The sequence below is a fragment of the Vipera berus genome, assembly GCF_964194415.1.
Source record: "Vipera berus genome assembly, chromosome: 1".
Taxonomy (NCBI): Eukaryota; Metazoa; Chordata; class Lepidosauria; order Squamata; family Viperidae; genus Vipera; species Vipera berus.
In genome coordinates this window covers 83,577,365-83,604,455 of record NC_138202.1, presented here as the reverse complement: position 1 = coordinate 83,604,455, position 27,091 = coordinate 83,577,365, and positions in this window count along the sequence as shown.

Below are 27,091 nucleotides of genomic sequence, written 5' to 3'. Positions count from 1 at the left end.
TTTCTTTAGTAATTCAGACATACCTTTTCTAAACTTATCCTTGAAGCTCTTTTCATTGGTTCTTATTATACTCTTAATCTTAGTTTCAATGAAATCTGATTCATGAAATTTGTAGTTTTTCCAGTTTATAAAAATTGAAACAACAACAGTACTTCCTGAGTGGTGCTGGTCAGCCTTTTAAAAAGTGTGAAAGACATCTGTCTGCTGTGTACAATATTTGTGTACACTGATACATTTTTTCCAAAGGAAAATTATTTATTTAAGAGAGATGAATGGCACCCTTGGAATCATAAATAATACTCAAGGCAGCTTATAGCAAAAAGATTATTAAAAAAAGACATAAAAATGAAGACGAACAGATAATCTTATACATTGTATGCATTAATGGCATTTTTTTTAATATTTTGCTTTTCATGATAACAATCCACCAAAAGTAGTTTTCAAGCCATATGTCAAAATCAAGCAAATATCAAACTAATATACAGCAATTCTTACTTAACAATAAAAGAACAACAATCCTATAAGCTAGTTGAAGATAATGTCTCTGTCAGGACCCACCCCAAACCACGTCTTAGGAAGACAAAAACTCTTGGAGTCAAGTTTTTAGTCCAAAAGAAATCTTTACTATGACATGCTCGGTTGTAGGAAATGAGACAGGGCTTAATGGTTCCACGATGTAAATCCTTATAAAGAGTTCCCGGTTTAACCCCCCTTAATCCCCATTTGGTCAGTCCCCCCCATCCTTCCTCTCGTATCATCCATCTCGTGGGAAAGAGGAAGTTAGGACCCTTTTGTTTATTGCTGTCTTCCATGACAAAAGCCAGATGCTAGCCCCCCCTTTTGTTTCCCCAGTTCAAAAGGCTTCTCCTTTCCTTTGAAATGCCTATTGCCGGTTCAATACACATCTATCCTCTTCTCTTCGGGAGATGGCAGAATCCATAGGATATGTTTGAAACATTCCATTTATGAATATGATATAAATGGATTCTGACAGTCCGCTCTCCTTAGAAGAAAGATGTGTCCATCTGTAGGGGGAGAAAAGAAAAGAGAAGAAAAAAAACATGTGTAAATGTTAACTCGGTTTGTTTGGATATTCTGTATGAAATCTCTTAAGCAGCTTTGGTGCTTTAACGTGGTGTTTGCTGACCCATTCATTTTCTGAGGAGGGGAGGTGTTTCCAAGCCACTAGATATTGAGTTGTTCCATGATGTCTCCTGGAATCCAGAATTTCCTTCACCTCGAAATGTTGTTCTCCTTCCACCATGATGGGAGGTGGTGGTGGTGGAATTTTTGTTCGTAGGGGAGATTGTTGTTCTCTCTTTATTAGACTGCAGTGAAAGATTGGGTGTATTCGTCTAAGATTTTTAGGTAGTTCTAATTCAACTGTTACTGGGTTTATGATTCTTTTAATTGGAAAAGGTCCAATGTATTTTGGTCCTAGTTTTTTACAGGGTTGGAGAGACTTAAGGTATTTTGTAGACAGATATACCATCTCTCCCACCTTGAACGGTGTGGGATCAGATCTTTTCTTGTCTGCCTGTGTCTTGTGTGCTAATCTAGCCTCTGTTAATGCTTTTCTGACAATAGGCCAGGTGTATTGTAACTGAGCAATCCATTCCTTTAGTTCTGGAATTACCGGTTCTTTTGGAGTTAGATCAGGTATGGGGTTGAAGCTCTGGCCTGTGGCTACTTGAAAAGGAGTGTAACCTGTGCTGGAGTGAATTGCGTTGTTATATGCCACTTCTGCGAAAGGCAGCAGGTCTGTCCAATTGTTCTGCTGAAAATGTACATAACATCTTAAATATTGTTCAAGTACAGAGTTAGCCTTTTCTGCTTGCCCATTACCCTGAGGGTGGTGACTAGATGTCAGTCCTTGGGTGGTTCCTAACAGAGATAAAAATTCCTTCCAGAATGCTGAGGTAAATTGCACCCCCCTGTCAGATATGATGCGTTGTGGTGCCCCATGCAATCTGTAAATATGTTGTACAAAAAGTTTTGCTAATGTTTTTGCAGTAGGAATTTTTGGGCAAGGTATGAAATGGACTTGCTTAGAGAACAGATCAGTAACAGTCCAGATAACGGTGTTTCCGTTGCTTTCTGGTAGTTCCACAATAAAATCCATGGCTATTTCTTTCCATGGGGCTGAGGGATTCGCCACTGGTTGTAACAGTCCTGGCGATTTCCCTTGTAACCTCTTGGCCATTGCACAAATTTGACAGCTACCCACATAGCTTTCTATGTCCTTTTTCATAGATGGCCACCAAAATTGCCTTTTAGTTAAGTGTAAGGTTTTTGCAAAGCCAAAGTGTCCTGCTGATTTTGTATCATGGCACAGTTGCATGAAATTGATTCTCTGTGTGGCCGGTATATATAGCTTCTCCCCCACCCACGGCAGTCCATCTTTAATTGTGCACACATGTTTATTTTTCTGGAACCATTCATCACTTTCCAAAGATTTCCTGAATTCTATTCCAGTTTGGCTATCTACCTTCGGCTTCATTTTTCCTTGTGCCCTGGTGGTGACTGGTGCTGCCAGTTGTTGTTCCGGTACAAGTGGTTTAAAGTCAGTAACTCTTGTGCTGTTATATTGGGGCATGCGGGATAATGCATCTGCCAGGAAGTTCTTTCCCCCCGGTAAGTGTTTGAGAGTGAAATTGAATCGGTGAAAGTGTTGGGACCAGCGGGCTTGCTTAGGAGTGAGCTTCCTGGGCGTTTTTAGTGCTTCTAAATTTTTGTGGTCAGTCCAGACTTGGAAAGGTATTTTATTTCCTTCCAAAAATTGACGCCAAGTTAATAATGACCACCTTAATGAGAATGCTTCCTTCTCCCATATTGGCCATCGTTGTTCAGTTTCTGTAAGTTTCCTGGATGTATATGCGCAAGGTTGCAACGCCCCCTCATCATTTTCTTGTAGTAATACGGCTCCGACTGCTACGTCGCTCGCATCTGCCTGTATTACAAAAGGTTTGTTGGGATCTGGGTGTTTAAGTACAGGTTCCGCAGAAAAGAGTCTCTTTAGCCTCTCAAATGCTGCTTGACATTCCATTGACCATTTCAGAGGCTGGCTGGGTTTCACGGGTGACCCCCCCTTCGTTTTCAACAAATTTGTGAGGGGCATGGCTATTTGGCCAAATGCAGGGATGAATTGGCGGTAGAAATTTGCAAACCCCAGGAAACTTTGCAATTGCTTCCGTGTGCGGGGGGGTGCCCACTCTAGTACTGCCCTGACCTTCTCTGGGTCCATTTCGATGCCCTCTGGGGATATGCGATATCCCAGGTAGTCGATTTTTTCCTGATGAAATTCACACTTCGATAATTTAGCATATAAATGGGCAGCTCGCAATTTCTTCAGGACTGCTCTGACTAGTTTGATATGTTCCTCTTTGGTTTCTGTGAAGATAAGGATGTCATCGAGGTAAACCAGGACCCCCTTATATAGGTGCTCTCTCAGTACGTCATTAATTAATTGCATAAAGACTGCGGGGGCCCCTTGCAGTCCAAATGGCAATACTTTGAATTGATAGCACCCCATTGGGCAGTTGAATGCAGTTTTCCATTCGTCTCCTTCCTTAATCCTAATACGGTAGTATGCTTCCCTCAGGTCTAGTTTGGTAAAAATCTTTCCTTTCGATAGGTGGGATAGCATATCCTTCATTAGGGGAAGGGGGTATAGATTACATTCACTAATTGTATTTAGGTTCCGGTAATCCACAACCAAATGAAAGGAACCATCCTTCTTCTCCCTGAACAGAACCGGGGCGGCTACTTTGGGTTTGGCGGGCTCAATAAATCCTCTTTCTAAGTTTTTCTTTATGAATCTTTCCATTTCTGCCATTTCCCTTGGGCTCATGGCATACATCCTGGGTTTTGGGAGTTTTGCCCCAGGTTTGAATTCTATGGTGCAGTCTGTGGGGCGGTGGGGGGGGAGCTCATCTGCTCTTTCCTCACTGAAAACCTCAGCCAGGTCCCTGTATTCCTCCGGTATCTCTGTTAGCCCCTTCTCTTCCCCCACTGCTGCTTTTTCCTCCCTCTGGGTTGGGGGGGTGTTTGGGGGTTTTACGTTTTCCTGTTCCCCTTTTGGGAAGTTGAGTTCTGCAGTCCTCCAGTTTATCCCGGGGTTCCATTTCTTCAGCCATTCCAGTCCTAAAATCATTGGGCATGCCATGCCTGGGGCCACTATAAATGTTATGTCTTCCTCATGGGACCCCAGGGACATGTGGAGTGGTAGAGTGGCTAGGGTAGCTGGTCCCCCCCCTGCTATAGACCCGTCTAATTGACTGAAGGAGATTGGTTGTTTTAGCCTCCTCACTGGGATGCTCAGTTCCTCCACCAGCGTTGGGCTGATGAGGCAGCGGATGCAGCCAGAGTCTATCAAAGCTTTTATTTCATTGGCTTTTGGTGCAGAGGAAGCTAATATAGTTACTGTCTTAAGTATGGGTGGAAGAGGTCCACTTACCAAAGGTTCTCCCTCTGAGCTGTCTTCCGAGGTGTCCACCGCCCCTGCAGTGTAGGCCGGAGTCCAATCCCAGGTTTTGGCAGAAATTGTGGACTCTACAGCCTCTGTCCCCTTCATGGAAGATTCTTTTGGGTTGCCTTGAGACTTCCCCAGCTTTTTGGAAGATGGTGCCTCTGTTTTGCGTGGAGGGGCTTTCGAACGACATTCTGCAGCACGGTGGCCCTCTCTCCCGCAATTGAAACATCCCTTTGATTTTTTAGCCGTGGCCGGTGGGTTTTCCCCCTCACGTGTTTGCTCGAGTGGCGGGCGGCCCCATGGTTTTCCTCTGCGTTGTCTTTTCAATAGGTCTATTTCCACTTCCTCTGCCAGGACATACCAGTCATCGAGATGGTAGGGGTCTCCCCGAGGCAGGCAAGCGTCATACAGGTCGTAGTTTAGACCGTCTTTGAAATGGCTGAGGAGGATGTCTTCTGGCCAGTTCAGCTTGCTGGCGATGGCTCGGAATTCTTGGGTATATTCGGCCACTGTTCTCCTGCCCTGCCTCACCGTCTTGATTCTCTCCCGGGCCTTACGGTCAGCCAAAGGGTCCTCGAATCGTCGCCTCAAGGATGACATGAATCGGTTGAAGTCGTTGAGTTCTGGGGCGTTGGAGTCATGCAGGTTCACCACCCAGTCTGCGGCCGTCCCGTCCAGGGCAGATTGCACAATTCGGATGCGTGTTTTGTCACTGGGGATGTCCCGTCCGTACTCTTCCATGTAGCTGAGGACTTGGGTTAGGAAAAATCCCAGTCGTGATGGCTTCCCCTTGAATTTTGCTTCCAGGGGTGGGAATCTTTGGCTGGATCGTTGTCTGCGCCGCAGAGTGTATCGCTCCTCATCTCGATCCCCATCTGTGGGTCTGTGGGGGGTGGGTATCGCTGAGTCAGCGGCTCCTGTTCCATTGGACAGCCCTGGGGTTTCAGGTGTTGGATTCCTTCCGTTACCCCTCCAGTTGCGACCCCAGGTGTTGTGGTTTCCAGCTCTCTCCTCCCTTAGTGAGCTCAGGGTTGTTTTCATCAAGTCAATAGCTTTTTCCAGAATCCGCTCTTCCTCACTGGCGTGCAGGGAGTTCTCCATCTCTTGTTTCCATTCCGGTTGGTGGTCGCTCCGTCTCAGGGTCACTTCTCTCAAAGCCTTTTCCCACTCACTTTTCCTTCCATCACCCATCGACCACCGGGGTTTTTGTTCGTGGTGCTCCGCTGTTTCCTCCCAGGAGGAATATGATGCCTCAGCTTCCCAATGTTTCTGGGAGTTCGGCTGGGGGGAAGGCTCCTTCTCCGTGGGGCTTTCTTCCCTTCTTGCTTCATCGTCAGACATCATAATTATTTGCAAAGTCCCCCGGTAAGGTTCTTCTTCCCGGGTTGACTTTCGTTGCAAGCCCTGTCTAATGTCAGGACCCACCCCAAACCACGTCTTAGGAAGACAAAAACTCTTGGAGTCAGGTTTTTAGTCCAAAAGAAATCTTTACTATGACATGCTCGGTTGTAGGAAATGAGACAGGGCTTAATGGTTCAACGATGTAAATCCTTATAAAGAGTTCCCGGTTTAACCCCCCTTAATCCCCATTTGGTCAGTCCCCCCCATCCTTCCTCTCGTATCATCCATCTCGTGGGAAAGAGGAAGTTAGGACCCTTTTGTTTATTGCTGTCTTCCGTGACAAAAGCCAGATGCTAGCCCCCCCTTTTGTTTCCCCAGTTCAAAAGGCTTCTCCTTTCCTTTGAAATGCCTATTGCCGGTTCAATACACATCTATCCTCTTCTCTTCGGGAGATGGCAGAATCCATAGGATATGTTTGAAACATTCCATTTATGAATATGATATAAATGGATTCTGACAGTCTCTGTAAAAGAATGGGAGTGGATAAAAGAAAAGTACATGGAAAACATAAAGAAAAAAAAATCTGCCGATTAAATCACAAAGGAATTCAGTTTAGCCAAATCAGTTAGACAAGGAATGGTTTTTCAGATCTTCTAAAAAATAGTAAGAAGGGCAAGGGTAAAGGAAGATTGACAATTAATGTCGTGATCCAGAAGGCCATGCTCATTTTTGTTGTCCACTTAAGACAGGAAAGTAAGCAATACATAATGGTGAAGTAATAGACAAAGAATTTTTATTTTTATTTTATTTTTATTACATTTATATCCCGCCCTTCTCCGAAGACTCAGGGCAGCTTACAAGCTTAGCAGTAGCCTTCATTCTATGTATATGCCTGCTTATTAGGGCTTTCACACACACACACCCCAAGCGGCATTATTACAAAGTCAGCTTATTGCCCCCAACAATCTGGGTCCTGAATTTACCTACCTCGGAAGGATGGAAGGCTGAGTCAACCTTGAGCCTGGTGGGATGCGAACCTGTACTAATTGCAGGCAGCTGGTGTTACTTAAGGAGGCATCAGCCCACTGCTCCACCAAGGCAATGAATGGGGTTATCATTTTCATTTTCATACAGAAATGGATTGCAGAAAGATTCACCAAATGGAGAAACAGGGCCATTTGGAAAATATGAATCAATAAACAAGCAATCAACTTGGGGGCCGAGGGGATCAAATCATCTTCATTAATTTGAAGCATGTTTATCTATAATTTAGCTTAGAAAAAAGCTGCTAAAGTGGCTTTTAAAAGTTACTAGTATAACAGACCTGGCCATCAAGTTTACCATCTAAAGAAGGGGTTCCGAAAGCAACAGAGATGGGGACAGAGATATTCACAGCCAGTCACAATGGTAACCAAATAACAAAGTAGGTGTCATGACATCAGTATCCAACCTAGGCCCTTTTGTACTTGCAGCATGACATATGCAAGTACAATGGATATGGAGTTTGTGTTACAAGATTGTGATGCACGTTTGGTCACATGCACCACACTAGCCATCCATTCAGCCTGTCTAAGGAGGAAGGGGGAACAAATACTCTCAAAAACAGTTCTTTGATCAGTGTGGATGGAAATATTTCAAAATGGTTGCTGTTGGGGGACAGTTATAGGAGAAGACTGATTCATATTGCTTGCTTGCTCAAAGTATAGAAGGGCCACAGGCCATTTCTAGAGGGCAAAATGCACAACATGGTCATCTACCTTTATCCAATCCATCCAAAAGGCAAATCTATGTTTCTGCTACATGCAAAAAGCAGTATTTTTGACATGGTTCACCTTATCAGCTTCATTTCATTCTATGCAAATAACACCACTCCAATTGGTTGCTGTGTACAGTGACAGGAATGCCCCCCCCCCTCATCACTAATCCTTGCCATGCATCCCTCGTTATTTTATTTTTTAAAAAAAGAGTTCAATAAAGAAAGAGTGAAATGGTGGCTTTATCTCTTTCTCTTTTAAAAAAAGTTCAAATGCAATTGACATAATTTTCCACTTCATCCTTCTAGCCCAAGTAATACTGGCCTCCTCCTCCCCTCCTCCTCCTCCTCCTCTTCCTCCTCTTGAGGGAAGAGTACACTTTGGGCAAAGCAGAAGAAAGGATTTAAATCTAGAAAATGTTTTTTAAGTTGCCTTCATTTCCAACAGGTTCAAGCATACTAGATAACCAACTTAAGACTGAGATGTGGAAAAACTCAGTCAAAGCAAACAGCCTGAATGAAGAGATGATGCTGTCTCTGGCAAATGTCTAATCAAAGTCACCTAATTGGTTTTTAGGTTGCCTCAACAACTGGATGATGTCAGAAAGTGCTATACATCACAAATGGTTCTGCTTCCCCTCCCTTTCTATGTTCTATGTTCTACTGAAATGGCTCCCATTTGGAGACAGCTGAAGCACAGCCAAACTCTTAGGTGGTGTAATGTATTGGGCTTAATTATAACACCAAGTGGTAGCTGGAGCTAGCTAATGGCTCCCAGCATCTCAGACACCCCATCTCCAGTGCTGCTATTGGTTGTCCCTGGGAGGCAATAGGCTGCTTTAAACCTATTGGCTGCCGCCTAGGGGCCAGGCTATAAATTGCTACAAGCTGCAGCCCAGTTCTCTAGTTCAGATCCTGCAAGCAAATAAATATGTTCATTGCTGAACTCACTTACCTCGTCTTCATTCCTGCGCAACAAACTCACTACACAACACTGGCGATAAAAGTAGGATCCTGCTACTCTGAAGGAGCTGGAAGTCACTAGGGGAGAGGTAGCACACGCCTGGCGGGAAAAGCATTCCCCCCCTATGGTCAGCTAGCCAGACATGCTAGCGACCACACACTCAGTGGATCAGTCCCTGGACAACGGAGAAGCAGAATCAGAAGATGCAGGAACCAGCTGCGAAGACCAGAAAAATGCCCAAGGTTGGAAGGCTGCAAGAGTTTGACATCAAACAACCAGAAAGATGGCCCTCGTACCTGTCCCAGGTCGAAAACTACCTTTGGGCGAACCAGGTTGCAGAGGATGGACTGAAGGCTGCTTCGCTGCTTTGTGTGTGCGGCCCAGCAACATTCAATCTGGCTGAAAACCTGTTTGTGCCAACGCCGCTGGAGTCAGTCTCCTACGCTGAGCTAAAGAAGAATATCAGATAACACTTCCAACCGAAGATGTTGGTGATTGCATGGCGCTATGCCTTCGAACAATAAATATAGCAGCCGGGTGAGACCGCGTCGGAGTACATCGCGGCCTTGAGGCAGGCCACACACCTATGTCAATTTTCAGACATTGAAGAGCGCTCGTCTGCAGCCTATGCAATTGAGAGCCACAGCAAAAACTTTTCACTAGAGCAAACCTGTTGTTCGCTGAAGCCCAGTATGAAGTCATGGCAGATGAAGCTGCTGGGGGAGCCATCTGAACAATCCGGCCTGCCAAAACAATGCATCACAAAGAAACCGTCCACCATGAGGATGCCAAACGCATCGAGGAATCAGAAGAAGATACCAAAGTCGACAAGCTGCACAGACAGCCCAACACACAGCACCGCACCAGCAAGCAACAAGAGAGTCCTTACAAGGCAGATCTCTTACCTAGATGTCCAGGTTGTGGCAGCTACCACCAATGCGTGGACTGCAGGTTCTGGTCAGCCATGTGCTGGCCCTGCGGCAAAACTGGCCACATCGCAGCAGTATGCAGAGCTCGCCAGAGGGACCAACCATCGAAGTGTCAGTCCGAAGATCTGATCAGGAGAGGTACCAGGGCCCTGGGGCCATTCAGTGTGGGGGTTTTTGCAAGCTGCAGAAGTGTCTGCCATACTGGGGCCCGACGCCCCCTCAGATCAAAATTTAAACTTCAGATAGAGCTACAAGGCGTCCCATGTAAAATGGAGTTGGACACAGGCTCAGCTGTTTCCATCATTTCTCTGGACACATTTAATTTTGTGTGCAGTCGCAGTAGAAAATGGGCCAAGCTAAGGCCCTCTGACATAATTTTAACAGATTTTCAAAATGCTAAAGTCACAGTCAAGGGTGAAGCTACCTTGGCCATTAGATTTAAGGGATTTTTTGGGCATCTGGATGTCATAGTAGTAGGAGGCCAGAGAATGAGTCTAATTGGACTCGATTGGTTTGATGCATTAGGCATCCAAGTAACCAGTATCAACCGGACACAAGTCGCGAGTCTAGCATCAGTTTGTGAGGACTTCGCAGACATATTTGATTCAGCCCTAGGAACTTACACAGGCCCGCCTATAACATTCAAACTAGACCCCAATGTGGTCCACATTGGAATTAAGCCTCGAAGTGTTCCCTTTGCCCTCAAACACAAAATTGACACAGAAATAGACAAACTTGTAGAACAGGGCATTTTGCAACCAGTAGATGGTGGGGAGTGGGAAACTCCTATACTAACACCATTTAAGGCCAACGGAGAAATTAGAATATGTGCAGACTACAAATGCACAATTAACAAGGCCCTTAAGCAACACGCATACCCTGTCCCAGTGGTGAGCCACATCTTTGCATCTTTGCAAGGAGGCACCATTTTTGTGAAGTTAGATTTGGCACAGGCCTATCAGCAACTACCGGTTAATGAGGCCACGGCAGCAGCTCAGATGACCGTGACTCACAGGGGGGCTTTCAAAGTGAAGTGATTGCAATTTGGGGTTAGTGTTGCCCCAGGCATTTTTCAGGGAATCATGGAACGCACGCTTAAAGGCATTCCGGGTGTTTGCCCTTATTTTGATGATGTGCTTATTGACGGAGAATCCACAGAGGTGTTAGCTAGCAGGCTTAGAGCCGTCCTACAGAGGCTGCGTGAACCAGGCCTCAAATTAAAAAAGAGTAAATGTAGTATTGGGGTTTCTTCAACCCAATTTTTGGGGTTTCATATTGATGCTAACGGCATTCACCCAGCTGAATCCAAAGTGAAGGCCATTCAAATGGCACCTAGCCCTAAATAAAAAGGAGAGCTACAAGCATTCTTGGGCCTCCTCAACTTCTACCATGCGTTCCTGCCTAACATGGCCGCATTGGCGGAGCCCCTTCACAGGCTCTTAGATAAAAAAGCTTCATAGAAATGGACCAACATTCACAAAAAAAGGTTCCAAGACCTAAAGGCACTTTTGTCAGTTAAATCTACTGTCACTCATTTTAGAGAGTCTAAACCAGTCTGTTAAGCAGGTCATGCATCCCTTTATGGGGTGGGGGCAGTCTTGAGTCATTTAGAGAAGAATGGAACACAAGTTCCTATACCATTTTATTCAAGGACACTGTCCTCTGATGAGCATAATTACGCTCAAATTGACAAAGAGGCCTTAGCCATTGTAGCAGGAGTTAAAAAATTCCATGACTATTTATATGGCAGGGACTTCACGGTCTTCACAGACCACAAACCACTACTGGGACTCTTTACAACAGACAAACAAACACCCCACATACTTTCCCCAAGAATATTGAGATGGTCTATTTTTCTGTCAGCCTACATGTTTAAGCTGGTTCACAAACCCGGCAAAGAAATGGGCCATGCTGATGGCCTGAGCAGACTCCCACTGCCACTAATTGAACCAGATCTGGCCCCAGTGGCCAGAATTCTGTCCATTCAGGACTTGCCAGAATTTCCCTTCCACACAGGGAACATAGCTGCAGAAACAGCAGCCAATAAGACACTAAGTAGAGTGCTTTCATGGTTGCACACATGGTGGTTAGATAAAAGCCCAGGCTCTGAATCCCAGTTACTTTGCAAGAAGACATGAGCTATCAGCTTACAAGGGTTGTATCCTAAGGGGGAACAGGGTCATAGTTCCCACTTCACTGAGAGATACAGTTTTACAGTCACTGCATGAAGGCCATCCGGGTATTGTTCATATGAAAGCCTTAGCTAGAAGCTACCTATGGTGGCCAGGTTTAGACAAGGCCATTGAGGCACAGGTGCATGGATGTTATACATGTCAGCAATCAACTGAAATGCCGCACACTCCAGTTCACAGGTGGGAACAAACGCACACTCCCTGGTCTAGAATTCACATAGACTTCACTGAGCCCTTTCAGGGACAGCTCTTCCTCATAGTGGTAGACAGCCACTCTAAATGGCTTGAAGTAATCCCAGTTGCAAACATGACTACTGCTAGGACCATCTAGGTGCTGAGAAACTCTTTGCCACACATGGGTTGCCAGATGTCTTAGTATCAGACAATGGGGCCCAATTCACTGCTGCTGAATTTCAGGCTTTCCTGAGAGCAAATCTCATCAGGCATGCAATGTCTGTCCCATTTCATCCGTCCAGTAACGGTCAAGCTGAATGCATGGTAAGGACCACAAAGGAGTCACTGAAATGCATAGTGACTGGGGATTGGCATCACAGATTGGCAGATTTTTTACTTTGCCAGCATTCCATGCCCTGCACTGCTACTGGGAAAAGCCCAGCAGAACTACATTGGGGGAGATGGCTGATCACGAAACTGGACAGGTTGCATCCAGATAGAATGGCAGCAGAAGCCTCTCGACCAAAACCCCCGAGGGGACTGCAAGTGGGTGATGGGGTGTGGGCTAGAAAATATGGGCATGGGAATCTGTGGGTTCCTGGGAAAATTACTAAATTATCTGGCCCCCTCTCTTATGAAATGGGGCTGGAGAGAGGGCAAGTTTTCAGGCGCCACATTGATCAACTCAGAAAGCGGTTTCCAGAACGGCCACTAAGCGAGGACTGCATCATAAGTCCCTTCCAAAGTCCCCAAGCTGGCAGCCAAGCCGGCCCATGCATAGACTCTGAAGGCTCTCACAGCTCGAGCAATTGGGAGTTGGCCGTAGAAGAGGAGAGTCTGGAAGTGCAACATGTATCCCCTGATGGAGCAAGCCAACTTGACTTTCACAGCCGCTGTGCTGACTCTGCTGAACACACTGACTCTGGGGTGGGCCAACCTGGAGAGGCCAGCCAGAGAACACCAAATCTTTCTGACTCAATTGCATTAAAGGACACTGGTCTGCCAGGCCCAGTAGGTAAGCTGGTAGACCAGAAAGTGACTGAATCCCTCAGATGTTCCACAAGGGCATGCAAACCTGCTGCTATTTAGCAGATTATGTGGCAAAATAAAAGAGCTAGAATGTTGTATGTAAGTGACGTGGTGGCTCAGTGGGTTAGGATGCTGAGCACGTCGATCAGAAGGTTGGCAGTTTGGCGGGTCAAATCCCGAGTGCTGCGTAACAGAGTGAGCGCCTGTTACTCGTCCCAGCTTCTGCCAACCTAGCAGCTCGAAAGCATATAAAATGCAAGTAGAAAAATAGGGACCACTACGGTGGGAAGGTAACAGCGTTCTGTGCGCCTTTGGTGTCTAGTCATGCCGGCCACATGACCACAGAGACATCCTCGGACAAGTGCTGACTCTTCGGCTTTGAAACAGAGATGAGCACTGGCCTCAAGAGTCAGAAATGACTAGCATGCATGTTCGGGGGAACCTTTACCTTTACCTTTAATGTTGTATGTACCTTGTGTTAATTGTTGACCATGAGACTGTACCAAAAAGATAATGGAGCTATAATGTTGTTTAATGGCTTATTGTACTGTTAATGGGAGCCTATTCATACTATTGTTAAAATTGTAAGCATTCTGTTGTTGCTATAATGTTATTCATTCTAAGAGGGGAGGGGTGTAATGTATTGGGCTTAATTGTAACACCATGTGGTAGCTGGAGCTAGCTAACAGCTCCCAGCATCTCAGACACCCCATCTCCAGTGCTGCTATTGGTTGTCCCTAGGCAGCAATTGGCTGTTTTAAACCTATTGGCTGCCACCTAGGGGCCAGGCTATAAATTGCTGCAAGCTGCAGCCCAGTTCTCTAGTTCAGATGCTGCAAGCAAATAAATATGTTCATTGCTGAACTCACTTGCCTCATCTTCATTCCTGCACAACAAACTCACTACACAACAGGTTCTGTGTAGAGATAAACCTGCCTTCTTCCCACTCTGATGTTACCCTTTGCCAGAGGTGATGCCAATAGGAGGCTATGCAAGGCTTTAATGATCAATAGCAACTGGCCTTGGAATTGTAATCAAAGTGCCTGATCATTAAAAGATAATACTTATACATATCCCATATACTGCTGATCCAGTTTCTTCTAAGGGATTCTATACCTGTTGGACATCAAGAATGTTATTCTAGGCCAATCACTGTGAAGTACTGCAATGGACTGTGAAATATCCTTGAGCTGGAGGAACAACTTCAGCCAAGACTAAGGTCAGATAAGAGAAAACTGAGTCCAAAGCAGGAATGAAATTTGAGAAAGAAAGAATCAGACTTGATTCTTCCTGTTTCCCTTTGGATGGAGACACTTACAGAGTTGCAAGATTCTTTACTGAATCCCTATAATAAAAATAGTTTTGATAGTCATACTTTTGGTGTTCAACCCTAGTCTACCTTAAGGTGCAGATAAGATTGACTCAGCCTTCCATCCTTCCGAGGTAGGTAAAATGAGGAGCCAAATTGTTGGGGGCAATTAAGCTGACTTTGTAATAATGCCGCTTGGGGGAGGGGGGCGAAAGCCCTAATAAGCAGGCATATACATAGAATGAAGGCTGTTGCTAAGCACATTTGATTTGTGCTTAGATTGTAAGCCGCCCTGAGTCTTCGGAGAAGGGCGGGATATAAATAGGATTAAAATAAATAAATAAATAAATAAATACTTTAGGATAATTCAGTCTGCAAATTATAGGAGAATGGTGCATTATGGCAAAATTATCACTACCTAAGAATGGATCCTCTATACTAAACATACATTACCCAATCATAAAAATAACTATAGTGTCTTTCTCAATGTGGTTATGTATGAAATGCAGGATTTCTTGCATTTTAATTGGCTTTTTAACTCTGTGCATCATATACACAAAAACTAATCAAGCAGAGATCCAGCCTAACACTAAGGAGAAATTGCCACAAAGAAGAGGGGCTCAACTTATTGTCCAGAGCACTTGAAGGCAGGACAGATGGAAACTAATCAAAGAGCGAACTAAATTATAACTAAGGGCAAATTTCCTGAGAGTTAGAATAATTAATCAGTGGAATCACTTGCCTCCAGAAGTTGTGGGTGTTCCAACTCTGGAGATGTTTAAGAAGAGATTGGCCAACATTTTTTCCTCAAATGGTATAGGATTTCCTGCCTGAGCAGGGAGTTGGATTAAAAGATCTTCAAGGTCCCTTACAAATCTCTTATTCTGTTATTCTGTTATCTTTTATGACAGACTAAGCTATGGTTAAGTAGAACACAAACTTGTTAGCGAAGGGAGGGGCAATAGGTTTGAAGAAGGGCTGGTTAAGATATGGACAGTCAACATGATTATAACTATGACAGATAATTGTCCTTGGAAATGAAACATTGTGGATCAGGCTGACATTTTTCACCGGAATGAATATGAATGTAAAAGCAAAGGAAGCACGCTGGTTGCCTTTCAAAATGTAAAGCATTACAGTATGCAGTTCTCTAATATTAGATTCTAGCAGTGCAACAGATTACAATAATAAAATGACAAAGAAAAATACGCTTTCCATTTTGCAGGCACAAAAGAGGCATCAATCAAATATAATACTGAGAGTAGAAAGAAGCAGGGCCTTTTTTAAAAAAAAACACATAAAGGCTGGCTGAAAATATTTAAAATGCTTTACTCATAACGTACACATGAAAAAAGCATATGCACCAGGGAGCCATTCTAAATACAAATTCAATGGATAGGGACAAAACAATATAATTCTTTATTAAGGATGACTTCTTACTTTTCAGCACGGATTAAATGAACCTTAAGAAATAATCCACATGGTAAACTTGTATGGTTCAAATCTCAAAAATGTCCCTGTTTGAGTGATCAATATTAACACTGTATAGCTCTGCAAGAAGAGAAATATCCGATTTACACATTTTTATTACTCTGCTGACATTGAAAAATGAACATATTACAGAAGGGTGCTTTACATCAAGTCTGATCCAAAGTGTTCCATTGTATAACTCGCAAGAAATTTCAGTGGCCTGTGTCTAGATGCAGCTTTCTTCAGATGTACCGGGAATGCCATTCCCAGAATTTCTCTTGTCCTTGTTATCTCAACACATCTGGAATGCTGGGAAGGCTGCTTGGATGTCTCATATAGTATTTCCTCCAGTTTGGCTATCTTGGATTATTTAAGAATGAAATGAAAACTTGCAATGGCTTAAATCAGGGCTCCCCAACCCCCAGTCCGTGGACCGGTACCAGGCCATAGCATGCCAGCAACTGGTCTGCACAAACAAGCAAATCCCCATCTGTGGGATGCAGGCAGCACACAAAACCATGCACTCTCCAGTCCATGGAAAAACCTTTCTCCATGGAACTGGTTGGGGACCTCTGGCTGAAATGTTATCTTAGTCATATCTTCTGGACTAGATGTTGGTCACATTGGCTGAAAGCTGGAGTACAGGAGCACCAGAAGGCAATCCTGTGTCCATTTTTGCTTTAAATTTGTGATGCCATTGATTGAACCAAAATGTGATGCATCCAAAGCATGTTAATAGCCATAACATCTCTGACTAATTTTAGATTGCTTTCATTAGAAGGGAAGGGATAAACATGGATCCTTTTTTCATTCAGAATTTCAGCTAATTCTACTGACTGTCAACTGCCAGCAGTTCAGCAGTTTGAGTCTCACGGGCTCAAAGTTGACTCAGTCTTCCATCTTTCCAAGTTCGGTAAAATGTGGACCCAGATTGTTGGGGGCAATATGCTGATTCTGTAAACTGCTTAGAGAGGGCTTCAAAGCACTGTGAAGTGGCATATAACTCTAAGTGCTATTGCTATAGCTATTGTAGCCATATATTGTTTTCTGAATACAATCTAGTTGTAATTTAATAAGTGTTGATTTCATGCTAATATTTTCATCAATAAGTTTTAAACATCTACATATTTAAACAAACACTGACCATTTGTTTTATATCTCTACCCCAAATATATGGAGATTTGCGTGTGTGTGCCTTTGAGCCAATTTTAGCTCCTGGTGCTTGACCCTGCAGTTTTCTTGACAAAATTTTGTGGAAATGGTTAGTCACTGCCCCCTTCCTAGGGCTGAGGGAGATGGACTGGACAAGGTCACCCATGGCTTTGTGCACAAGGTGGTACCAGGACTAAGTCTCCCAGTTTCTAGCTTGAGGCCTTAACTGCTATAACAAATTGCATCTCATCATTAAGGAGACAGTAACTCCATAAAGTATTGCTTTCTATTAATGTTCGACATCCAAAGGTTTTGTAACTGCTAGCACTGCAAGTTTTTTTTTTAAAGGTACTTCTTACATTTCCAAGGAGCTTGCCTTCCATAATACCAGGTGCCACTCACGATAACATGCTCTGTAATGAGATTCTTAACTGTCAGTACTTTTAGTGAAATTTGAGATGGTAAAGAATTCAGGTAGATGTTCCTCAGCAGTACAGTATCTGAAAAATTGACAGCAATGAAAGCCAGCTTTTGTCAATATACTGTAAACAATATGACTTGGATGAAATACAAGCGGTAAAGGTGCACAATAACAAGGTGATAAACTTCCATTCCAATTGTGCATATATTTAATTCCCAGATGAGTGTTAGAATCCTTAAGAGATACAAGAGCAATCATTGTTACAATACAGATATGACCTAGACGAAAGGCACCGTATGCCTACACCATAAGAATCCTCCTTAAGAATTAAAAAAATAAGATAAAAAATAAGGGTATGCATGTGAATTTTATTGATTGCTTAAACAAATATACAATTATTAACTAAAAGGAGAAACTATAAAACAGAAGTTCTTAATCTGGAGTCCAGATTAAGGCTGTTTTTCAAATCCTTCTCCCTCTTATTTAAAATTAATAGTGTATGAGTTTAAGTTTAATTTAAAGCACTCATGAATTCATTATTTTAGTGCACATATAAGGCATTCTTTTTGCCATTTGCCTGGTATTATTTCTTTCTTTTAGGTTTTATTAAGGACATAAAGTAATTTATAGCTTTGTCAAGAAAGCATACCTTAAACCTGTTTGAATAGTTTCAGTGGAATTTACATTTTCCTCCTTGCAATTTATCTAATTTTAGATCTGTTTGCATTGGGACAAGCTCCTTAAATTCAAACAAGAATCTCATCACTGAAGATATATTTTCTGACTATATAGCAAATCAGACAACAGAAGACAAGTAGTAGTCTCCTTTTATAAACTTGTCAGAGAATCAACAGAATATCATGATCTATCACAATTCCTACTTCCCTTGACTTTCTCGGTGAGATGACAGTTGACTTTTTCATTTTACTTTGAAAAAGTTTGCACACAAAGTTATGACATATTTTCTGTCTGAGCACGACAAGCTCTTAACTGAGGTTGTGTTGTAGCCAGGTGCATCCATTCTCATCAAAATCCATTGTTTTTTATAATGGACTATAGCCCCAGAAACCATTCAGACATCTTTGGTACCAGATGGCATTTATTTATCAGGTAAAGTTGACAATTCCTTAAGAGGGAAAAATCTGTAAATCTCAGTTGTTTATACACACAACCCAGAGAGTTCGGTAAAGTTTCAGAATAGATAAGTCTGGTGCAAACTTCACTAGGAGAAGCAAGGAAGTTCACTTGGGTGTAAAGGTTCTCATACACAATGTCTATAACCTGAGTCAGAACTGGAGGAAATAGGATTGCCAGTGATGTTAAGGAAAACTAAGGTAGAGATTAAGGGAAGTAATAATCAGCTGGCAGATAGTTGAGTGTCTGGGAAGAAAATCAGAGAGATCTCCAGCAAGGGAGAAAGTTTATTGCAAGGAACAGAGAAGCAGGAAAGACATAAAAAGCTGTGGAGTTGTGGATGCACACAAAGACTAAAATACACACTGAGGAATGAGGGAACAGAAAGCAGAAGATAGCCTGATGTTATGGCTAGGCCAAAGTAAATAAAAAGGGTATCTTAGCAAGAGGCAATATGAAAAGATAAAGGGAATAAGATACAAATCTGTAAAGCATGCAAGGAAGTCTACACACAAATAAGCAAGAGGTAAAAGGGAGAAAGCATAAAAGTTTTTTTCTTCTTCTGTGGCTCTGCTCAGCAGGGATTCTACTCCCTGCAACTAACAAGAGGAGAGACTTGGTTTCAGGGTGAAGATACAAAGGATTCAGAAACATTCTTCTGCAAGCCAGAGGGGAAAAGAGATGGGCAGTTTCACTAAAGTAACTACCCAGTGGTTCAACTGGAGGAGGATTGAGATGTAAAGAACCAAGCATAAAAATGGACTGATTGAGACAAGCCAAGTTGAATGAGGTCCAATCCAGTAGGAGAGATCAAGCAACCAGACAAAGGAGAGAAAGAAAAACTGCTATTTGAGCCTTTGACATGGATAAAAACTGTTCCTTTGAACATTTTTGTGAAATATACTATCCTTTTAAGGAGATTGTCCCATCAGCTGCAAACAAAGTGACAGGAAAATTCATCCATTGACTTCAAATAGCTTATTGTCTTTAAAGTTGTTTTGTACCTGTGTAATAGTGCCTATTTATATGTGTGGCCATTTTTCTAATGCAATCATAAAGTTACCTTGATAATCAGAAAAGAATATTTAAAGAGATTTAAGAGGTACTGAAATAAGTCCTTGCTTAGAGACAGCTGGGTTCTCAAATCTAGATCAGAAGACAGAGAAGGACAGGACAAGAAAAGATCTCAGCAATCTCAGTGGGGCTTTCTGACCAAAATCAATAGGTGGTTCATGGTTCTTAACTTTGCCTGAATTATAACTCAGTTTGTCCCTCCCTACTTGCTGATTAATAGATTCCATATGCAAAGCACTTGGGCATCCAGATTTGTTTTTCAAGCACATTTACAATTAGCATGATTAAAAAACATCTCCAAAGGCCAGGTTTAGTGGGAGGGTAGGATTTTAATGGAAGCCACCACAACAACTAATTATATATAAAAAAAGCATATGCTGTTTTTAAAGAAACAATATGTTTAATGCTGTCATAGCCTTTTGTTACAAAATAAAAAAGCTGGTTTATACAAATGCAATGTGATGGAAACTGTGATATATTTCATGCTGCTAATACTTAAACTGTTCCCATCCATTTTTAAAAAGAAAATAATTGATTTAGAGTCATTTCTGGGTTGAGCTCCATGAGGAGTTTCAGCTCTAGTTGCAGTCTGGGGAGCCCTAGGGAGGCATTTCTTTAGCCTCCGTGCTAGGGCTGAGACAGACAGATTGCCTCACCACCGCTTTTTTTGCGGTGCCGTTGACCTCTGTATTGGCGTAATGGGGCCTGGAAACCACAGTGGCCTGCTGAGAGGCCGCAGCTGAGGCCTGAAGAGCCGTGGATTGAAATGCCCCAATCAGCTGATTTTCGGGGCTGATAGAGCCGCGGCTTGGAGTGGCTGGAAGAACTGTGGCAAGGGGGGTGAGTTGGAGTGCTGCAGCTCGTTCCGGCATGGATACCTGGTGGCCTGGAGCACGTGTGCGTGACAGACTTTACTGCTGGCTGCCGGGCGGTGTGTGCCATCTTCGCGTCGCCCACGTCCCGAGAGGCCAGCCAGGCCAAGTTCAGGGCCTGGCAGAAGATTGGCGGGGGACTTCAACCTGTCCCCCTGCCTGTCCTAAGGCAACTATCGGAGGCCGGCGAGGAGGAAACCCGGGTGGGGGACTCCTACACTGGTCAAGATTTGCTGCCTTCGAGGGACTTGAGATGGTTTTGGCTGTCTTCCAGGTTCGTGGCTGGGGGGCGGTGTGCTGGCCTGTCTTTGGCTAGTATTGGCCTGTCAACCACGCCCTGGAGTTGTGGCTTCCATGGCCCTCCCCTTTGTGGTGGGGTGTGCCGGACACAGGACTGTCAGCATGGCATTGCCCGGGGTCATGCCCGCTTGTCGCTTGGCCCCTTTCACCTGTATGGCGAAGGACTTTGTTTGCAGCTGGTACATCTCTCCAACCGTGTCATCAAATGGCCTTTGTGCCCGTTGGACATATTTTTGCTGCTTAGTGCATCCTGTCTCTTGTGACCCCAAGAACTCAGAAGGACCCAGGGTGATGAGTTGCTGTGAGAGGGTGGCTTAGATTTACCATCTGCTACTCTCTTCGGAGGTGAGAGATCTGCGAGGGTATGCTTTTTTTCCCCTGGGCTTGGACTCCATTCCGCTTCCCAGATCAGGCCTGTGGCCGTGGTGAGAGGATGGTTGCTGACCTGTTTTGGAGGTATCCAGCTCGAGTGAGAATGGAGCTGGACTGGTGTTGTTGGACTTCAATGTTCCTTCTGATTTATTCCATCTTTATTTACCATCTGACTGCCTTTTGCTGGACCCACATGGATAATCTATGGCTTGCCTACACTATACATGCATGGACTTGTGCGCCCTCAGGGGTGCCCCACCTTCCTGGGTGCAACCCGCTTTTCTTTCTACTTCTCCTCTTGATGATGGGCCCAATTGTTGGGACCCTGAGGAGGCCCCTGGTTTGTTTTTTATCAAAATATTTTAAGGGGTTAGGGAGGAGGGTTGGATCATGGTTTGGGTTGGAATTTGGGGGGGTTCCACCAACCAATGTTCAATCCAGGCTTGGGACAGGTCATGGTGGGGTGGGGCTTGGGTTGGGTGCCTCCGGGTCTCCGGAGTGGGGGGTGGGGTTGCAGATCCCAACAATGATTGAGAATGGAAGCAGGTGGCCATACGGAGGGCCATATCAAAATCGGGGGAGCGCCCCCCCCACTGTATTCAAGTGGTGGTGCGCTCTGAACCTCCGGATTTGACCCATGTTTCTGGGAGCAGGGGCGAGCAGGCCCCTGAGCTCAGACTGGTGTATTTTAATGCCAGGTCCATAGTTCCCAAGACTCCTCTCATTCGAGATTTGGTAGAGGAGGAGTGTGCGGACCTGGTTTGCATTACGGAGACCTGGTTGGGCCCAGAGGGAGGTGTCCTTCTGACTGAACTTTGCCCACCAGGTTTCCATGTGCTTCACCAGCCCTGGGCTCAGGGTAGGGGTGTGGGTGTGGCGGTAGTTGTGAGGGAGAACTTATGTCCGCGGGAGGCCACCGTTGTCCATATACTCGGGTGTGAGTCCTCCTCCTGAGGAACTGACAGTTAATCAAATCTAAAGTCAGCCCTGAGCTTCATGTTTCAAACAAAAAATTGCATGTTGCCACAGGGGTCTGATAGTTAGATAGTGTTATTGACACAATGAATGTGAATTTGGGGAAATTCTAGGAGACAATGGAAGACAGGAGGCCTGAAGTGCTGTGGTCCATAATGTAACAAAGAGTCAGACACAACTTGACTGAACCACAACATAGACTTGAAGAAAGCCTTTAGTGCTTTCTAGTTGCATAAGGAATATAGAGGAATTATGGTAGCAGATGAATCATAAATGACAGGATAACATCTTTAATAAATAAATGAAAAGGAAAATCACAGGATAAGTCACTGACTGAGAAGGCCAGCTATACAAATATAATAAATAAATAAGACAAATACTTTTCTAAGCCAAGTTCATTTTCTAATAATTTCAGCAGCAGTCTTATGTAGTTTTTATGGCAACATTATGTAAGTGACTTGTCACTGCTTTCTTCCATGATATATTTTCAACTTTCCAGCTGAGCCCACCGTCTGGTATTTCTAATAGTCTTCAATCAAAGTACTAGCCCATATGCAAGTTGTTTTTGCAGTCCGAGAACATTAGCTAAATGTTGCTCTCTACAGTAGATGGGCAAACTAGGTACAAACAATCTTTGTTTCTTGCTGTGTCATATGAGTTCTTGCCACATCACTTTGCATTAACAAAATGCATGTTAAATCAATAATATACATATTATGCAAACAGAAAATATCTCTGGAATTTCCTGCCTAGGGTCAGTTATAAGAGCTAGTTGAGATGGGTAGAAAATTGAGTTAGATAGACATGGCTAGAAATTGGGAGACTGGGAGTTCTAGTCCTGTCTTAGACATGGAAGACAGTTTATTACTTTGGGGAAGTCCCTTTCTTTCAACTCTAAGAAAGAAGAAAGTAATGGCAAATCACATCTGAAAGCATTGATTAAAAAAAATCTGAATACATTTGTCCATGTAGTTTCAAGACTAAAGACTGACTCAAAGACACAAAAGAAAAATAATGTAATTTATTTAAGCACACACTGCATTTTAAAAAAATGTTGTCTTACCTGAAGATTAATTGGAAAAGCCATCATTTAATTATAAGGCCATAAGATGAAATAAATGAACAATATTAGCCATCTATTTGCACATTTAAATGGTGGCTAAATATTGGATTAATATTTTAATCCAATTAATGGATGGCTAAATATTGCATTACTATTTTTCCTTTCAGATTAAGCATTTAACTTGCTTGGACACTTTTTGTTCAGCAATGCAATGATTAATGATATGTAGATTTGTGTAAGGCTCTATTTGTTCTGAATATTATTTTTTAAAATTTGAAACTAAATAGTTTATTGGTATAGAATTCTGCTCAACATGAGAGGCTGTTGTGCCTTGCATTGTCTAAATAAAACATATTTCTTAAATTGTTGTGTTGCATTTCAAGGTACCGTAATTAGAATTATATCACCTCCAAATGTTGCATCTCCCTTCAAATATGAAATCAATTAAGCTGTGTAAAATTAAATAGTCAACATTGAATTAAATAATTCATATGTTAATAAATACAGGTGCTATTCCCACAATTTCAGTATGTTGGTAATTAACAATGGACTCAGGACAACTGGAGACTCCCAACACATTTCAAGGTGACTTCTCCCTTAAGCATGATTAGAAAACTACAATTACACTACATTCTGTGACCTACACCGATATTTATAGCAGTCAATACTATTTTGCAAGCACTTTGGGACAACCAAACCCAATGGCACCTATTCTTTATGACCTATTGACCACAATGGAGTATGAGATTGTAAATATATAGTTAAGAATTTACTCTGTATGCCTCTTTGTGTAAGAGATTGCTGATCTTTCTGTCTTTGTTCCCAGGCATTTGCTTTCTGACTCTCCTGTTAGTAGCATATACTTAGCTAGATGGTTTTGCTTACTTGTACTATAAATTTCCTTCTGGTTATAAAATCTGTAAAGTCTGTTTCACTAAGCATTGCTCAAGTCAGATCAATGCTCTCAGGAATCTCCTCCTACATATCCAAAATTTTTCCACCTCTCATACAAACAGCTATTGAAAATCAGCAGCCTGTAGAAGACATTTAGAAATTAAGCTGGAATAGATTTTTTTTAAAAAAAAGACTTAAATTTGCACTGCAGGCTTTGTGTGAACATGGAGCTTGAGTTTGCATCCAACCACCAGGAAAAAGGAAGTTATCAAAGCAATCACTTGCCTTTTCTAATAAAGATAATTTTCCATTATTTCATATTAAAAACTGCTCCATTTAGATCAATTGATGCATAAATGTGCAATTCACATTGAAATAAAAATTCTGTTGTAAGCCAAATGCAGTCAAGGAACTGGAAAATATGGATTTTTTTTAGAAGCAATGAGTAATTGCTTAATCAGTCAACACTTGTATTTTCTATTTGCTTTCTTGACTTTCAATGGAACATATTGTTATCATACAACAATGCATTGTGTGATATACAATACAGTACAGGTCCCTTCCAGCTCTGTTATTCTGTTATTGATCAGCATGAACTTTAACTGCAGTCCATCTATTGTCATGAAATCTTTAACTCTGATTGTGTTAAAAAAACTACACAGGCAGGCAAACAATTCAGCATAATCTTCTTTCTGATTACATCCTTTATTTCTTCTAAAAGCAGTATTTTCACATCACCTAATCTGATTCAATGAGGAAAAGGACTGAAGAGCCAGTCTGATGTAGTAGTTAAGGTGCTGGCTGAGAAACCAGGAGATTGTGAGTTCTAGTTCCACCTTATGTATGAAAGCCAGCTGGGTGATTTTGGACCGATCACTATCTCTAGCCCAACCCACCTTACAGGGTGGTTGTTGTGAGGAAAATATAAGGAGAAAGGAATATGGGCATGTCTGCTGCCTTGAGTTGCAAATGATAAATAAAAATAAAAATGATAAAAATCAAATAAATAAATAAATAATAAAACTTGTTGCTTATTCAAAAATCAGAAAAAATAAAATGATGCATAGTCTTATATATGGGAGACTGTATGGACAGAATGGGAAGTTGAAAATATTTGCTAGAAGAAGGCCATAGAGGACCATTTCAATATCATGCCAAAAAAACCCTGCCTAGAAGTTTTAATGTAAGTCACCAGGAGTTCAGCTTGAATTAAAGAAAGCTTTACTTTAATCACCAATAATGTTATAGTTGTGAGCTTTTAGCTGTCTGACTAATCTGATGTAATTAACAATTGCTTGGGGAGCAGATTGCCTTTTTTTTTTATCTGATTTTTTTTTTATTTCTTTTTTTTTCTTTTGTTTTTTTTTGTTTATTTTTCCTTTAAACCCCCCCCCTTCCCCCTCCCTCCTCCCCTCCCTACCTCCCCCCTATCCCCCCCTCCCCCTCTCCCTCCTCCCTCCCCTGCCTCCCCCCCCCTACTTCCCCTCCTCCCCCCCTCCCCCCCCCCGACTTCCCAGAGCAAAATACAAGGTATATATCTAAAAAGCAATCATGAACAATCATATACTAACAATTATAAACTCTAAAATCCATCACTCTCTAGCTTATATAGAGTAAACCAATCCTTAATAATACTAAATGTGTATAAAGAACTAAAATAAAAGAAAACTAGCGTCATTCCCATCTATGTTCTTCCACAATTCACTATTTCCTAAACATATTCTCATTTACACATCACAAACACCTATCCCTATTAACCTCTCTAGCCAAAATAGGCTATAATAGATAGTTCTTACACAAATTAACCCACATTAACCCACAAAACTTTCTTCCTCTTCCTCTGTAATAAATTGTCCATTAATTCCAAATTAAAGATTCTGTTACCATACATATCATCCCAAAACTCTTAAAAACACAACTACCACTTGACTATCAGTATATTGTGGCAGTTCCATAGATTTCTACTAGACCTATTTTCTTTTCTTTTTTGAGCGTTTTAAGGCAGCACGCGTCACCCTCTGTTCTCTAGGATCATCCAAAAGAGTTGCATCTTGATCTCCTCCTGTACCATTCTCGTCTATCTGTCCATCTTCATCCTCTTGATGTTCTCCTTCTCCAGATCCCTCTGCAGCTTCCAAAAGTGTTGATGGGGTTACTTTTAAGACATTGTTGTAAAAATCATGCGCTTGCTTCACAGTACCCAAACAGTACCTTTTGCCTTCATACAAGAAGCTCAACCCAGCTGGGATCTCCCATCTGAACCTTATATCCCTTTGCTTGAGCTCTTGCACAAGAAATATAAAGTCCTTCCTTCTCTTTAAAATCTTTGGAGGAATTTCTTTTAGAACCAAAACTTCTTGACCAGCAATCACAACTTTAGTATCATAGGCAGCTTGTATAACTTCATCTCTAATTTCCCTTTTTACAAAATAAACCACCACATCTCTAAATTTCCAACATAGTAGAGCTTAGGACTGCCCCTGATTTTCGTTCGTTCCGCTGGGACATGAAGACCTGGCTCTTTGAGCTTTCCGGCCAGGACTGAGGATTTTTTAATTTTTTTTAACTTATTGTAATTGGGTTTTTAATCAGAGATATACGGGTTTTAGATTTTAATCAAGGAAAATTTAATCTATTTTAATTGCTATTATTTTTTGTATTATAATTGTTGTTTTAATTGCCTTGTAAACCACCCTGGGTCCTACGGGAGAAGGGTGGTATATAAGTTTAATAAATATAAATATAAATATAGTAATACCTAAATTAACAAAATACATAACAGTAAGAAAGCAATGTAAAATTATATTCAAGGGTGGCATGTTCAATGTTTGTTAAGAAAGAAAATATTGAACATGCCACATATTTATTTCATTGTTATATTTCAAATAATAATAATATGACCTTTCCTTGAAAACACCAGCTGCCTGCAATTAGTGCAGGTTTGAGTCCCACCAGGCTCAAGTTTGACTCAGCCTTCCATCCTTCCGAGGTAGGTAAAATGAGGACCCAGATTGTTGGGGGCAATAAGCTGACTTTGTAAAAATGCCGCTTGGGGGGGGGGAAAAGCCCTAATAAGCAGGCATATACATAGAATGAAGGCTATTGCTAAGCACATTGATTTGTGCTTCTTAGAGTGTAAGACGCCCTGAGTCTTCGGAGAAGGACAAGATATAAATGGGATTAAAAAATATGATTGTGCAAA